Source organism: Trachypithecus francoisi, unplaced genomic scaffold (genome assembly GCF_009764315.1).
Source record: "Trachypithecus francoisi isolate TF-2019V2 unplaced genomic scaffold, Tfra_2.0 Lachesis_group17, whole genome shotgun sequence".
In the NCBI taxonomy this organism is placed as follows: domain Eukaryota; kingdom Metazoa; phylum Chordata; class Mammalia; order Primates; family Cercopithecidae; genus Trachypithecus; species Trachypithecus francoisi.
In genome coordinates this window covers 48,936,711-48,943,618 of record NW_022681462.1, presented here as the reverse complement: position 1 = coordinate 48,943,618, position 6,908 = coordinate 48,936,711, and the positions used below count along the sequence as shown (strand labels likewise).

The 6,908-nt window shown below is 42.8% G+C and overlaps 1 pseudogene; it reads right to left on the bottom strand.

Moving 5' to 3' along the window:
• Window positions 1-4,775: 4,775 nt before the first annotated feature.
• On the bottom strand, window positions 4,776-6,066 carry LOC117062975 (annotated as a pseudogene).
• Window positions 6,067-6,908: the final 842 nt, after the last annotated feature.

Below are 6,908 nucleotides of genomic sequence, written 5' to 3'. Positions count from 1 at the left end.
TGTATATGTAAATTAGCCTGATTTAGCCATTTTGAATGCATTCATATTTCAAAATATTATACCATATCAAACTGTATGTTTGATATGATATGTACATACCATAAATATGTACAGTTTTTACTTGTCAATTTAAAATTAAAATTAAATTAAAACTGGGGAAATAAGGGTAAAGTGAAGAGCGCATACACAAATTTACCTATGAGAGAGAGTACTGTGCTAAGGTCACCTGTCACCTCGGCCCTAGGTGTCCCACTCCCCAGAAATGAGAAAATGAGGTCTGATACTCACCTATAAATTTCTGAAGTTTAGCTTTGGGAACTTCTCTGTAGTAAGGGGTTGATACATAGTAGCTACATAGGAAATCATCAGTTGGATAAATTTTTTCCCTGGTAATCCTACTGTCTCTGAGATCCCAGGGTCATTATGAGTGACTAACAATGATCTTGGGTGATGACTGGAAGGGGAAGCAGAGTTTGGATGAAAGAAGGTTGCTTTGTGAAGTGCTGTGGGTAACAAGGATGTGATGAAGTAAATGTTTGAAAATATATTTAATGTGCTCTTTTCTAAACAGGAAGCAAAAGGACTATCCGGTAAATGGCCTTAGTATTTTGGGTCAAAGCAAGAAAAATATGCTCTGGTGTATGATAAGTCAATTGTAACAATAACAGAAACCAGCATTTGTTGGGATTTCCTCTATCCTGGCACCACCGTCGCACTTTATGAGTGTTGGCCTATTAATCAAACCACTGTGTGATGGAAGCTGTGACCACCAGAGATCCCTTCTTATCATGCTGGTTATGGACAAGAAACTGAGCAGGAAATTAGAAAGCCAAGAACAAACTTCTAATCCCAACTCCAGTCGGCTGTCGGTGACTTTGAATGTATCAGGCAATTTGTCTTTAGCTTCACTTCTCTTTGTAATTAGAACTCTACAATGCAGCCAGGTGTGGTGGTTCACACCTGTCATCCCAGCACTTTGGGAGACTGAGGCAGGAGAATCACTTGAGGTCAGAAGTTCAAGATCAGCCTGGGCAACATAGTGAGATTCTATCTCTGCAAAAAATAATACAATTAGCTGGGCATGGTGGTGCATGCCTGTAGTCCCAGCTACTCCAAGATTGAGGTGGAGGATCACTTAAATCCAGGAGTTAGAGACTGCAGTGAGCTGTGATTGCACCACTGCATTCCAACCTGAGCAACAGAATGAGACTCCATCTCTAAAAGAAGGAAAATAATTATATAATGACAAAATTTAGGTTTCTTGATGGAAACACAAGAGGAGAAAACAGTGAGATTCACCTGGGAACTGAACTTTATCCCCTGCAAAAATATCAAAATACCCTAAAATGCACGAATCCTAGAGAATCAATAGGATGTCCTTTAGGGGAAAAGAGGGCTAGTGGTTACGTATTAGGAAATCTAAACTGAAGCTTAACCAAAGCTAATCGTGGCTCGTGACCTCTGTGTGTTTTGCTGGGGGCTGTGGGGTGGAGGGAAGGAAAGAAAAGTTGCTACAGGGAGAACAAACACCACAATAAGTGGCCTCTGGGTCTTCTAGAATTTTAGGCTGAATTCTTCGGTTCCAGTAGAGATTCTCCTTCAAAAAGCCTCTTGACATTGGAAATTGAAGTTTTTAAAAGCTGTTATTACCCAGCTTTCACTATAAAGGGAATTCTCCATCAGGAATCTTTGCTTGCAGACCATAAGCGTAAGTCCTTGCCCTGTCCCAAACCCTACCCAGTGGTGGGAGATTTCTGTGTATCTTACCTTCTGCAGATCAAATAGACAACTCCAAATGAATGGGCACACTACCTTGAAACATTTCACTAGTCCATCTGTTGATCAGAAAGCATTTATTGAACATAAAACTACATACGCTACATAAACAATCTCCAACACTACCAGACCCTAGAGCATGTGAGATGCATGTATATTCAATGATGAATTTCTTTCTTTAGCTTGAAGCTAAAAAGGAGATCCCGATTTGGATTTTATAGCTCAGACATTTCCCTTCGCATCTCTAAAATGTACCCCCAAAATGATATTTTGAGCACTTCACAGAAAGGGTGCCAAATATATCAAGGCAGTGGAGAAAGATTTTTTTTTTTGTTTTAGATTAACTCAACCTAGGGAATATACCACAAATAATCCTATGTCATGATCATTAAACAAATTTTGAAAACCAAGAAAAACAATGTACTCTTATACTAATTAAGACCTAAATCGAGATGATTTGTTTTGGATACTGGACTACATTTTAAAATAATTTCCTCTATTGTACTCACTCCATTTTAATGAAAAGATAGGAATTTTGTTTGCATTCATGCATTAATAGACTCAACAAATATTTATTGAGTGGCTGTTATGCGTCCAGTCCTGAGCTGGGCATTGTAGGAACAGTAAAATAATGCTTTTCAACTGCTCTCCTCCCACTTACATGGTTTAGAAAGAGTCACTTATTTAATCTTCTCATCTATTTATTTCCCAAGAAAATGGTTCTTCTACACAGTAACTTTTAATACAATATGTGTCAAGATAAAAAGCAGCAAGCAATTATCCAATTTTCATCTACTTACATTTTAATGACCATACTTACTTGCCCATTCAACTTTGCAACTTTTAGTAGCAGTTTGAGACCAGAGATTCTCCCAGATTTAGTTCCACATGGCCAATGTCTGTTGGACCACAAATTATTTTGCAGTAGGTAGTTTTTTGCTCAAAACAACCTTCCATTTAAAGTGCCAATATTCAAAATAATTAATAACCTTCCATTTAAACTGCCAATATTCAGAATAATAATCATGTGGTCTATGATTTTATATTTAGAGAGTGACACCCATGTACAATTCTTGAATGTTTTACTCCATGTTATGCCTCCGGAACATGGCAAAATGAAGGGCTGGGTGATTCCTATCATACACTTGGCTCAAAAAGCAGGAAAAACTAAGCAATAATCTCAGACCTTGAATATTCAAGCAGCCAGACCTGGAGCCCAGCAGATCCCTGGTAGCCCAACCTGAGAATGCAGAAACACAGCTGAGCAGGTCACAATTTCCTTCTCTCAAGTGTGCTTTGAAAAATATATCCATGTCACTGTTTAAATCACTTTTTACAGGAGAAAGACTATGATTTAGGGTATTTCCATGCAAAATCGCTTAGATATGTACTTGGTACAAATACATTCAATATGGTGCTTTGCAAAGAGCGGTATTTGCTCTGACTCCATGGTGGGAGATGTTACCTCCACTGGCTTGCTTGCCAAGCTATATCTCTGACTGCCTTGAGGCCAATTAGATCATCACATATTCATCCCCTCAAAATCCAACTTGCTCTGTTTACAAACATGGACGTGTTTATTACTTGCTACCAGAATTCAGTAAAGAAACCATAATCATAAATGCAGCTCCTTAAAGGCAACATAGATCAACTGAAAAAAATTACTAATAGTAGCTAATAATTAAATTATTATAAGGTTATATTCATCACAGAAATAACTTTGAAGAAAATATGGCAAGGGCAGAAAATGTAAACCTGGATATGCAAAGCATCAAAACAGATATCTTGTAAAGACTGTAACTTACCACCTGTGTGACTTTGACTCCATTGCTGTCAATTTCCTTTGCACATGTTTTTGCTCTTCTAAGAAGGATGTTAGGCACAGTCTGGGTACCTGTTAGCATCTCACATAGAGAAGATCTGCATCTTCTTCTTCTTTTTTTTTTTTTTAAATTATAAATGAGTTAAATTCATCTATTAAATGACAGTCTAAGATTAGGTTAAAAAAAGGTTATTTACAAGAGACATGTCTGAAAAGACAAGAGTTCCCTCTTTACTCATTCTTTCAAGCCCAAGGGGTTACCTGCAGCCCTCACACTGCAAGTTACCTGCAGCCCACACACTGCAGCATCTTCTCAATGCTTTATTGGTATGTGACTATACCCCCTTATTCATACCATACATTGTTGGCAGTGGATTATTTATAAAATAGAGCCTCAAAATTATTTTAGGCACCAAGATTTTTATTTACTTACCTTCCTGCTTTATTTAAGATTATAAACATTATATAAATATTATAAATCAGACTACTCTGTTTTGGACCCAGGGTTGTGATAGGAACCCTCTTGTTACAAAATGATGGCAGATATATGCTGTCTTTGTGTTTTTCTGGCCCCTCTTAACCTCTGGCTGTCCCTTCTCTGTCCTTTCTCAGTTGTCCCCTAATGGTCTATTCTAACGCCTATAAAATAGAGACTAAAAGTACCAATCTCATTGTTATGAGGGTTAAGAGAAGGCCCAGCACCAAGCCAGGCTCTCAGGAAAATTCAAACAGTTCCTCCTTGCCTTTGAATATAGCTCCTTCCCTCTGTCATGGGCTGAGGAACCACTGAACCAAGCACACGGGTATAAATCCACAGGCCAGGTGAAGGTCTAGGTGGTAAGGTACATAGGCTTTGTGACTCCACTACCAATTTCCAGGCTTAGGAAAGACTGACTTAGTGAGCAGTTCCAAGACCACTGAACTCATGGTTCCCTGTGGCTGTGTCCTTTGTACCACCATCCTTACCAGGGCTTGAGGAGGGGTCTTTCGATTCCCCTTGCCACACTTAGAACGATATGAGGGGTGCAGCAGAGGCCAAAAACTGCGTGACCAGCACCAGGGAGTCTATGGTGGACACTGACAAACCACTCCCAAAGTTGGTGCCATTTGCTCTTACAGAGGAGAGGCGGGGCCTGGGCAAGGGCAGCAGCTGGAAGGTGAAGGGCAGGCACGGTTCTCAGTAGCGGTTGTGATCTGGCTTGAAGAGGCCATCCCAGGACATACCCAGATACTGGGCCTGCTTCTTGGTCAACTTGGTGAGTTTCACATTCAGCTTGCCCGGGTGGGATTCAGCCACTGCCTCATCCAGCTTCTTGGGCAGCAAGTAAATCCCACCAGAGTACTTGTCTGGGTGGGTCCACAGCTCAATCTGCACCATCACCTAGTTGGTGAAGGAGTCACTCATCACGAAGCCAGGGTGGCCCATGGCACAGCCCAGGCTGACCAATTGACCCTCAGCCAGCAGGATGGTGCCGTGCCGCTCTTCAGCCAGTCCTGGCCACCTGGGGCTTGATGGTCACCTTCTGCACAGGGTTCGCATTGAACCACTTGGCGTTGATCTCCATGTCAAGTGGCCAGGGTTACACACGATGGCATCATCCTTCATCTGCTCAAAGTGCTGGCCAAGGATGATGTCAACACAGCCTGTGGCAGTGACAAAGATGTTGCCCTCCTGACAGGCCTCGTCTATGGCGGTCACCTCATAGCCCTACATGGCAGTCTGCAGGGGGTTGATGGGGCCAATCTTGGTGATGATGAAGGCATCCCCAAAATCCCACAGGGCCTGGGCACAGCCCTTGGCCACATCGTCATAGCCTGCCACCATGACTACCTTACTGGCAATCACCACGTCTGTAGCCCTCTTGACGCCATCTATGAGGGACCCCCGGCAGCCTTAGAGGCTGTGAAACTTGCTCTTGGTGATGGAGTTGTTGATGGCAGGCACCTTCAGGATCCCCTTGGCCATCATCTTGTGTCGGTTGTGGACCCCGGTGGTGGTCTCCTCGGAGTTGCCTTGGATGCCCGGCAAGAGCTGTGGGTACTTGGTGTGCATGTGGTTGGTGAGGTCACTACCATCATCCAGAATCATGTTGAGGGGCACGTCTTTGAAGTAGAGTGATTGCTGGATGCATGACAGGTACCTCTTGCTTGTTTCACCCTCCCAGGCATGCACTGGAATGACAGCCTTGGCAATGGCAGCTGCCACCTGGTCCTGGGTGGAGAAGGTGTTGCAGCTGGACCACTGTACCTCAGCATTCAGGAAGATAAGGAGTCTCAGTGAGGATGGCTGTCTCCACCGTCACATACGGCCAGCCAGAGATATGGGTGTCCTTCAGTGGCTTGGGGGCCGAAAACAGCTCCCACACATGTATCAGACCCGGCATCTCATTCTCCTCAATATCCAGGGCCTTGTGTCCCCAGGCGGCCAGGTCGATGTCAGCAACTTTATAGGACAGTTTATTAGACATGCTGGCAACGCTTCCACACAGTGTGATGGACACAGACAAAAGGGGCTGGGCCTCCTAGAGGGAACAGGCATGGGGCAGGTGGCACTGGGCAGGATGGATCTGCATTTTCTAGTCCTGATCAGCTTCTGAGCTGGCTGCTCAACAATGTTAATTGCAACAACATTGTATTTGTCAGGCTAAGCTAGATTTTGCTGCAGTGACAGATCACTCAAAAATCTGTGTGGCTTTTCACATACACAAAATATGTTTCCCGCTCACACCACATATTCAACACAAAGACCACAGGGAGGCTTGACTCATCCCAAACACATGAAGACCTGGCCTAATGGAGGCTCCATTTGGATATATTCTTCCACCGTCAGTAGATACGAACACAGGAATCAAATAAATGACATTCAAGCTCTTAAAGCTTCCCTCCCAATATAAAATAATTACTGGCTAAAGCATGGCCTTACCTAACTCCAAGAAGGTAAAGAAATGCAATGCTACCAAGTGCCTAACAGGAAAATAAAAATATCTGATAAATGGTACTGATGATTTCCTAAAGTACATCCACTAAATAATGAGCTGACATTTTTTATTTTGAGCCGGAATATACTCTAAGACTCTGAACTGACAAATGATAAAAAATATAATATATACGGCCAAATACTGTCCTCTGTTAAGCACTAGGCAGAGCCACCCCTGCTACCACTCCAGTGACCATCCCCTCCTTCCCAGTTTATATAAGAGGACTGCAGAGTGGAGAAGGATGGAAGAGCAGCTGGGGCCTCATAGACCTGCAGTGTCAGGACTGAAAAGGGGTCTCCCTCTCTTCTCCGTAGTCAAATAAATGGGGCTTT